Source organism: Folsomia candida, unplaced genomic scaffold, assembly GCF_002217175.1.
Source record: "Folsomia candida strain VU population unplaced genomic scaffold, ASM221717v1 Fcan01_Sc003, whole genome shotgun sequence".
NCBI lineage: Eukaryota > Metazoa > Arthropoda > Collembola > Entomobryomorpha > Isotomidae > Folsomia > Folsomia candida.
In genome coordinates, this window is record NW_019091195.1 from 2530056 (window position 1) to 2538174 (window position 8119).

At 39.7% G+C, this 8119-nt stretch overlaps 1 protein-coding gene across 1 annotated transcript in view; it reads right to left on the reverse strand.

Moving 5' to 3' along the window:
• Positions 1-6891, reverse strand: part of LOC110846029 (glucose transporter type 1) — a 52550-nt gene extending 45659 nt beyond the window's left edge. Inside the window, exon 1 of the mRNA XM_035849660.1 lies at positions 6237-6891. The gene's annotated coding sequence lies outside the window, so the exon portion shown is untranslated. The remainder of the gene's footprint in view (positions 1-6236) is intronic.
• Positions 6892-8119: the final 1228 nt, after the last annotated feature.

Genomic DNA, 8119 nt, shown 5'->3' on the forward strand with positions numbered 1-8119 from the left:
GTCAGAGTGGTCTGAATATTAGTTGGCATTACTGACGAGATAAATATGACTGATAGTGATGTAAGCCTGCCTGGGCGGATATGGTTGAACGTTGAATATGATGTGGGTAATAAAACCCGAGTTTTACATTTAAACCGGTGATGGAAAAACCGGGTGAATTGGCACACCTCTCATGTCTGAACTTAATATTCTTCGATAAAATAAAGTTGGATGGCTCATAGATAGCTCGTCTCCCTCCGTCTTCTTTCTCCCCTCTCTCTCCATCAGCATGTCTCCTCTTCCTCCTCTCCCTCTCTCGGGATGGACGGAGATGAAAAATTTGCCAAATTTTATCATCTCTTCTACTGGAATTTGTAATTTGCCAAAAGACTCGAGCCGACTTTAGAGTAAAGACAGACATGGATATCTTTTTACAGACGTCGAGTGAAGTCAATTTCATCATCTGCTCACTCACTAACTCACTCCTCATCCGGATGTGGCGTGCTTCTGGATGAATTATGAAAGACAAATGATTTCCACCACTTATTAAAAATTGTTGTTTATAAACAAGTTTAAATTCTCTGTCTTCCTGCAAGTGGAAGGTGGTTACAGTGCACAAAACATTTCCTCGATTCCGTCACGTCCATCAATACAGCCAATTTAATAATAATTTTAGGAAATTTGTTCCTCCAGTATTTCTGAATGCACCATTTACGTGCAGCTTTCTTCCTCCTCCTCCACCACCCCGTCCGTCTGTACGATTACTTTTAACATCGGGAATGAACTGAGCGAAAGGAGGATGGCGATACACCAAGAGACCGACGACGGACCAAAAACTGGAGGAATATGTAAGGTTACGTGCCTTACTTTCTCTCCTGCATTAAGCTGAGAAAATTTCGTAAGTAAGCCAAAACCACCTCATATTAGAGGGAAGCAAGAGTCAGCCTTCTTTTTCATTTGCTTTCCTTCTCCTCCTCCTCCTCTTCTGCTCCCTATTTCTCCACCACGACCAGTCTCGAGCTCTACGCCTAGTTTTAGCTCCCAGCCGCATACTTATTTTCTCCTGTGAGAGAGAATTTCCACGAGAAAAGAGAGAGAGCTGGTAGCTTAGCAGTCAGCCATCCAAACCTTTTGGCTGGCAAGAGAGCAGGAAAGTCGCTAATAATAATAGTAAAAGTAATGCCCCTTCCTGGCTTGGTTTTCCCCCTGCTGCCGCTGTTTTCTCCTTGCTGCACCAACTAACTAATATTGAATCAAGTTCGTTTTGCACACAAGGAGGAAATGGAACACAATTTCTACAACATTTGGATATTATACTACAGTTACGTATTGCAACAACACACATACTTTCACACACGGCCCGTGCACGATGGCACTGAACTCTACCAGAGAAAGAGAACCTTGCCAAAAAAGATGGACTATATGCACTGAAATATCTAGGCCCCCCTATACATACTTGGTCATATATTTATATCTGGATTATACAGGCAGGAGGAAGATAGACATTGTTGTTGCGTGTATACGGTATGAAAATTTTGTTTGTAATCCCTCCCTCTAATTTCCCAATGGATCAAATTTTTTGAAAAGTAAAAGTTTAGAAATTTTAAACGTGAAAGTTTATCAATAATTTCCCAGGGGCTGTAGAAAGGAATGTAAAAGTCCGTGTTGTTTCCATACTGCAATTTGAAGAAGAGAAAGTAGGATCGATGCAGGCTCATTCATAAGACAAGAGTAAAGTGCATACGTTATGACTGATGTGACGACGACCGACCAACCGATGCTTATTATTAACCAATCCAACCCAAATAACCATCACAGACTTATTTAGTGGTGGTATTGACTTTCCTTTGTGCTTGTTCGGCTATTAAATGTACACACAGGCAGCCACATTTCTTTGCCATTTTGTTGGGAATATTATTACAAAGGGTTTTTGAAGAGGGAGAAAGACGAGAATAGAATCTCATGGAGAGGACCAAACAGGGTGGTAGTCAAGTCAAGGTCCGAATGCGAACGACACACACAGAACGGACAAGCAAGTACATGAGTAAGTAAAGATATCGGGAAAATGTAAGCTGTCTTTTTTTATTTAAGTAGCTGTCAAAGATTGTTGTGTGTTTGTGTTGGCGTGTGAAGGAGTGGTCTGGTGAAAGTAAATGGGGGAAAGTTTCTCCTCCTCTCTTTTGGCATGGAGCTCGCTATTTTTAGTGAGCGACAATTTTGTTATATATTAAAAATTCTTTTATACGACTTATTTGATCCTTTCTTCACCAGGTCAATCCTAAATATTTACTTGCTGCTGGTGAAAGCTTATACGAAATTCTGCTGAATGATGATTGCATTTTGGGTTGGATAATGTTAACATTCAGTGAAACAGTTAAAGGAATCCAGTCTAAGTAAGGGCTTGACTTTTGGCCCAAACTCCAAAACAAAAGTGGACAAATAAGTGAGAAGTGAAACACAAGAGAAAAGACCCAAATCCCAAAATTTATTTCAGAGATTTCCTCCCTTTGTCGTCCTTGCTCTGTTGTTGACAACATGAATGGACTCTTCAACTTGAGGAACTGTACATATAGGCAGAAGGAGAGAGAGAGAGAGAAAGTAGCCTAAATACATACTCCGTCCGTATACATACATATTTATATAGCGAGTAGTACAGACAAAACAACAGCCAAACTGCTCACAAAATGCCCAAGCTCAGAAGAAAGAGAAAATGTCATATTTAAAGATAGATGCGAAAAGAATCCACGAAAATAAAAATGTCAAGAAGTTTTTTTTTATTTAGAAAAAAAACAACGTTTAAGGGGCAGACTTTTGCAATGAAATTTTGTATTATTAAGGAGAAACCTATATTAGTGGGAAAATGTAATTTATCTACAACCGGAAAACATGACAAAGTGCTTATTTGTCGTTGATCGGACAAAAAGACACAACACAGAGGCCAAGCATGTTATTATGAATGAGCATATGAATTTCAACAAAGGATCTGGCTGCCTGCGTGTTCATATCTTTTATCAGAACGTGACATTTCTTAAATGTCTAGCGATGTCGTTCTAAAAGACATTCGAGACTTATATACATAATCATAACAGCAAGGTTCCTCCTACTCAAAGCTGTACTTTCCCCATCAGTCACACTAGTGCAGATACGTACGTATTCTCATAAGTAATCATGATATCATCACGAATAAGTCCACCTACTCTATAATACATGTGCACGTATGTACATGTATATGCAGATACATACATACGCCTATCTTTTAGCATCGTTGAAATGTACTGTATATTTATTATTAGATGTCAGCAAAGCAGCAGTTTCACTCCTCCATTATGAAAAGGGACTATTATACTATTTGTTAAGGCTGACAGTGACAGTGACGTCGATTACCAGGAGGGGAAATCCACAAATTTCAAAAATCATCACGCCATAAAATATTTATATACAAAAAATTCTCAAAAAAATGTTCCCCCATATTTAATAGCGTATCCACGTATCCGCACAAAATCCATGTAGTTTCCACACTCCACAGTTTTTGGGGCAAGCATATTCAGAGTGATCAGTCGGTCGTCGGTGTCATGTCCCCACCGCTGTCATTCATAATATTAATGAATGGTAGGCAAAGTCAAACCCGACTAAAGCCAAGACGTGGTGGTGCGAAGAGAGACGAGGGCAATGGGCCGTGTCACATTCATTCAGCTAATTCAGCATTGAAAACACCCAGAGAATACTTTCTCCCAAACCAAAACCATGAATCATTTATGTATTTGCTCGCATTCAGCCGTATTGTATCCCACCCGTCCAGGCACACATTGGGCATAATAAGGCATGCATATTCCCGTCGTCGAGGGTGATTGACGCGTAGAAAAGGAAAGAACATGACAGCTCCATCCTGCATTCAGCGACTTGTTTGGGAGTAAAATTAAATTGAATGCGCAAGTTTAAGTACTAGATACATATTTATTTGTATGAACTGACACTTTGTCCGTGATTGGAAACAGCTGTCATTTGCACTTTCTCAACAACAACATCACAACCAACAATTATACTAAATTGTTTCATTCCACGCTTTTTTAACCATGTCCAACAGAAATAAATGCATGCAACAAATGTGACAGCAATCTACATAGTTTGTACAAATTACTGCCCGGCCGTATGTGTTTAGCAGGAGCAGGAAAATAAACTGATTCATTATTCGAATGTGTGTGTGTGGTGAAAGCAGAGAGGCAACTTTTAATGAGGGACGAGCAGAGAGTGGACTGACTGCTGTGATCCGAATTTGAGAAGGAAATGGTTCGAAATGAAATGAAAATAGTGGGAAATGAGATCCGGTCAGTTGTTTTGGTGGAGAGAAAGAGAGTGACCAGAGCACAATTGGTCCTAGTTAGTAAATTGCCTGCGGAGATTTCCTGTTTAAAGATTTACCTTGGATTCGCTATCTCTCTCTCTCGTTTTCCTATTTCTCCTCTTGCCTCATCCTCCACATGCACGACCACCGCACAGCTTTACATTACAGCGACAAAAGAGAGAGTGAAAGTAGAGATCCTGCAACAATGCATGTGGTGTATTTGCTGGCAAGGGTTAAAACATGATGAGAAATACAAAGAGTGAAATTTGAGTGGCTAAGTGAACGATTTAATTTTTCATCGTAGCAATTTCTGTGATCTTTCATTCCAAATTGCGTTGAAACTTCCAAATCGTACTTGACGTTGAAATACTGACAAAGTTGTGAATATAATGTGTACACGTATATTCCTTCCGGAGATCATCTGAAATTCATTTAATGCATGAGACGCTCCGTATCAGTGGTGGTTGCGGAGTGCGTAGATTGTGACGTTGGTGGTGATTGATCCAATTCAGTAGGAAGGACTTTTTGTGGTGGTCATGACCAGATTGGTCAAATTCTCCGAATAAGGAAAATCGGTGAGATACACACATGTAGTATTGTACAAATATATATGTACGTACGTACTGCATAGTAAAATCCATCTCCACTCCCGTGTTTTGCGGTTTTTATACTTTCTCCACTAATGTATATATACATATACAAACTTGTATATATGTATACTGTGCTGTATCGTATCGTATTTGGGTTCCTCTCATTGAATTCTCTTCAAACAAACCCACTCAATAAATAAATAAAAGCCTCATTTTTCTTCCGATTCACCCCATGAATTTATTATCTCACCGATTTATCTTGCCCCATCCTGGAAAAAATGCAGCTTTCACTAGCTCATGATTCAATTCTCACAGCTTGGCTTGCAAACAACAGCTTGCTCCATCCAATATCCACCCACTCTTATCCTCTAGAACAAGTATACACGTAACAAATATGTACATATGCTGACTGAGATTGGGTAAAAAGCAGAGATAATACAAAGTTTCAACTCTAGAGACAGAGAGATAGAGAGAAACTGAGAGAGAGAAAAAAGAGTGTGCTAATGGCAGAATATTATAATGTGCGTGCAAATATCTGTATAATGGTGCTAGCTGGTGAACTTTCTTTCTATAAATTTTATCTCCCCACTAATTTAGGGCACCGGAAAGGAATGAAGAAAAAGAGGGGAAAGTATAAAATTGGTCTATAATTTGTTGGAGATTTGGCAAGATGAGCGGAGCGGAGGGAGGGAGAAAGGGAAGGAATTTTTTATTATATTCGTTTCCCCAAGATAAAGATGAGTATCGCATTGTGTTGCGGTGGGCGATGTGGTGGGTGGTTGGTTGGTTGGTGGGATAATGATGAAATTGGGATTGGGAGTGGAAATAAAGCCCTTGGGAGGACCAATTGGGAGGAGTGGTCCTTCTTTGTTCCCTGTTAGCCTTTGCTGCCTTGTGGTGGTGGACTTGGCCAATTTTACGCTTAAATGACTCCATCCTTCTATTAAATCCACTACTTCTCCTCTTCAACAACCCATCTACCAAACGCATCTCGGGAAACCAGGGTGAAACACTATACGTACGTACGTACGGACATACACATCAGACAGATAGACGTGTAGGTACAAAGATGCATAGCGTCCTCTTGAGATCAAAGAGGGGTCAACCGCTTTGTTGAACCGTTGTGGTAGACACTATTATTTTATATGATCACAAAATTTATAGAAAACAAAAAAAAAATCAATTTCATCAGAAAAACTCGATATTTTCATCAACTGTGTGAAACGCGTATGCAAAATTTGGTTTGCATGATTCTCGAATGAACAACTGAGCTAAAATTTAAAGTTGTAATAAATTAAGGAAATCCTATTAGGATTACTGCTTACCGTTCCCTTCTCCCCGCTGTCACCCCTACGCACGGAGTTCCCACAACTGATTACGAAAATGAGGGCTTTCTCTTTGTGTAAATTCATCAAACTTTCACCAGCTTTTGATGACACGTCTCTCTGTATAATTCTATTCCGCCAGAAAACCGCCACCGTTAATAGGAACAATTTATTAGCAAACTTTCACCACCAATGTGAGTAAAAATCTTTTTTGGTAAATACCGACAACAATGAGATTATATCACGAGTATAAACTAGCAATTGTTGATTTTTTTATTACTTTATGAATTTCCGCTAGTTTTTCTTCTAACTTTTAACTGAGCACAATTCACAGAGTTGGTTTGTTCAGAGTTTTTTTTACTTTACTTTTTCCGAAGGAGAGTGTGGTCCGAAAAAGTATGTGGTAGTGGTGGTACACAAGAATGTTTGAGTCGTCGGTGGTAGGTTGTCGTCGTCGGTGGGCTGGCTGGTGAAGTGGGTGTTGTGTCGTGTGATTTTTGTCCATAGGCCAACTATTGCGGTGGCAGGAGCTGGAGTAGACTGAAGAGTTTGTGATTTTTATTGACGAGGATCCTGCCTGAGAGCCAGCACTGAACGTGGAGAAAGTCGGGGTGTGTCGGTCGGTGGTGGACGAGTCGGAGCAGAGCGACTAAGGCTGAATATAATATAACGGAGCTGAGAAAACTGAGCCTTAGCAGCCTTAGGAGGGGAGCTTGCGAGGTTGATAATAACAGATCCTGATGCCCTTTGGATATGTGGTAGGGTCCTATGAGTGTACTAAAACCCTGAAGTGGTTTAACTCCATGGCCACATTTGCGCCCGCCACACCCACTCAAAAATACCCAAAAAACGCTTTCACTCCAGTTTTCACTCACTCAAAACCTCGCCAAAAATCCAATTTTACTCGGATTTTGAAATTTCTTTCACCATTACACTCCCAGATAGTTGCTTTCTTCAATCCAATATCAAACTCAATTTTGCTGATGATTATTTCGCAGGGATAATTTGCGTTGTTGATTACTACAACAATGCTCATTCAGAATTTTAAATTTTAAAAATACTAAAAATTTCGAAAATATTGAGTTTGATATTGGATTGAAGAAAGCAACTATCTGGGAGTGTAATGATGTAAGAAATTTCAAAATCCGAGTAAAATTGGATTTTTGACGTGGATTTGAGTGAGTGAAAACTGGAGTGGAAGCGTTTTTTGGGCATTTTTGAGTGGGTGTGGCGGGCGCAAATGTGGCCATGGAGTCAAACCACTTCAGGGTTTTAGTACACTCATGGGACCCTACCACATATCCAAAGGGCATCAGGATCTGTTATTATCAACCTCGCAAGCTCCCCTCCTTAGTCGGAGCAGGAATACCCGCACCCACCAACATGTGCACTTTCTCCGGCTGATAATCGCAATCCGTCCGCTTTCTCAACTGGACACTCTTTTGGATTAAGGACTCGACCGATTTATTCATTTGCATCACATCACATAGCGTCCATTTGTACGTATCTTGTATGTATCAAACTGAATTATGTCACATGTTGCACTGAATCTTCTTGAAGTCGTGTAAGAAAGAAAAATTTGGAAAGTAGCTTTTCACCAAATATGCTTTCACTTTTAAGCGATGTAACATAATGGATTTATTTATGTAGAAATTGGCAAAAAAAGACACGATGATGATGACACATGATCACATTAGGATGACAGAAAATGAAATGAACAAATCGTAAGGTAAAAAAAATAGTGTAGGATGAATACAATTTTGTTACTGTTAAATCACAACTTTTCGTGTTGTGGATTAAAATGAAAATTATACGTTTATTGCAACATCCGGCATGTCAAAGTCATTCAAAAACCCGCTGTAAAAATCCGAATTCCGCAAAAG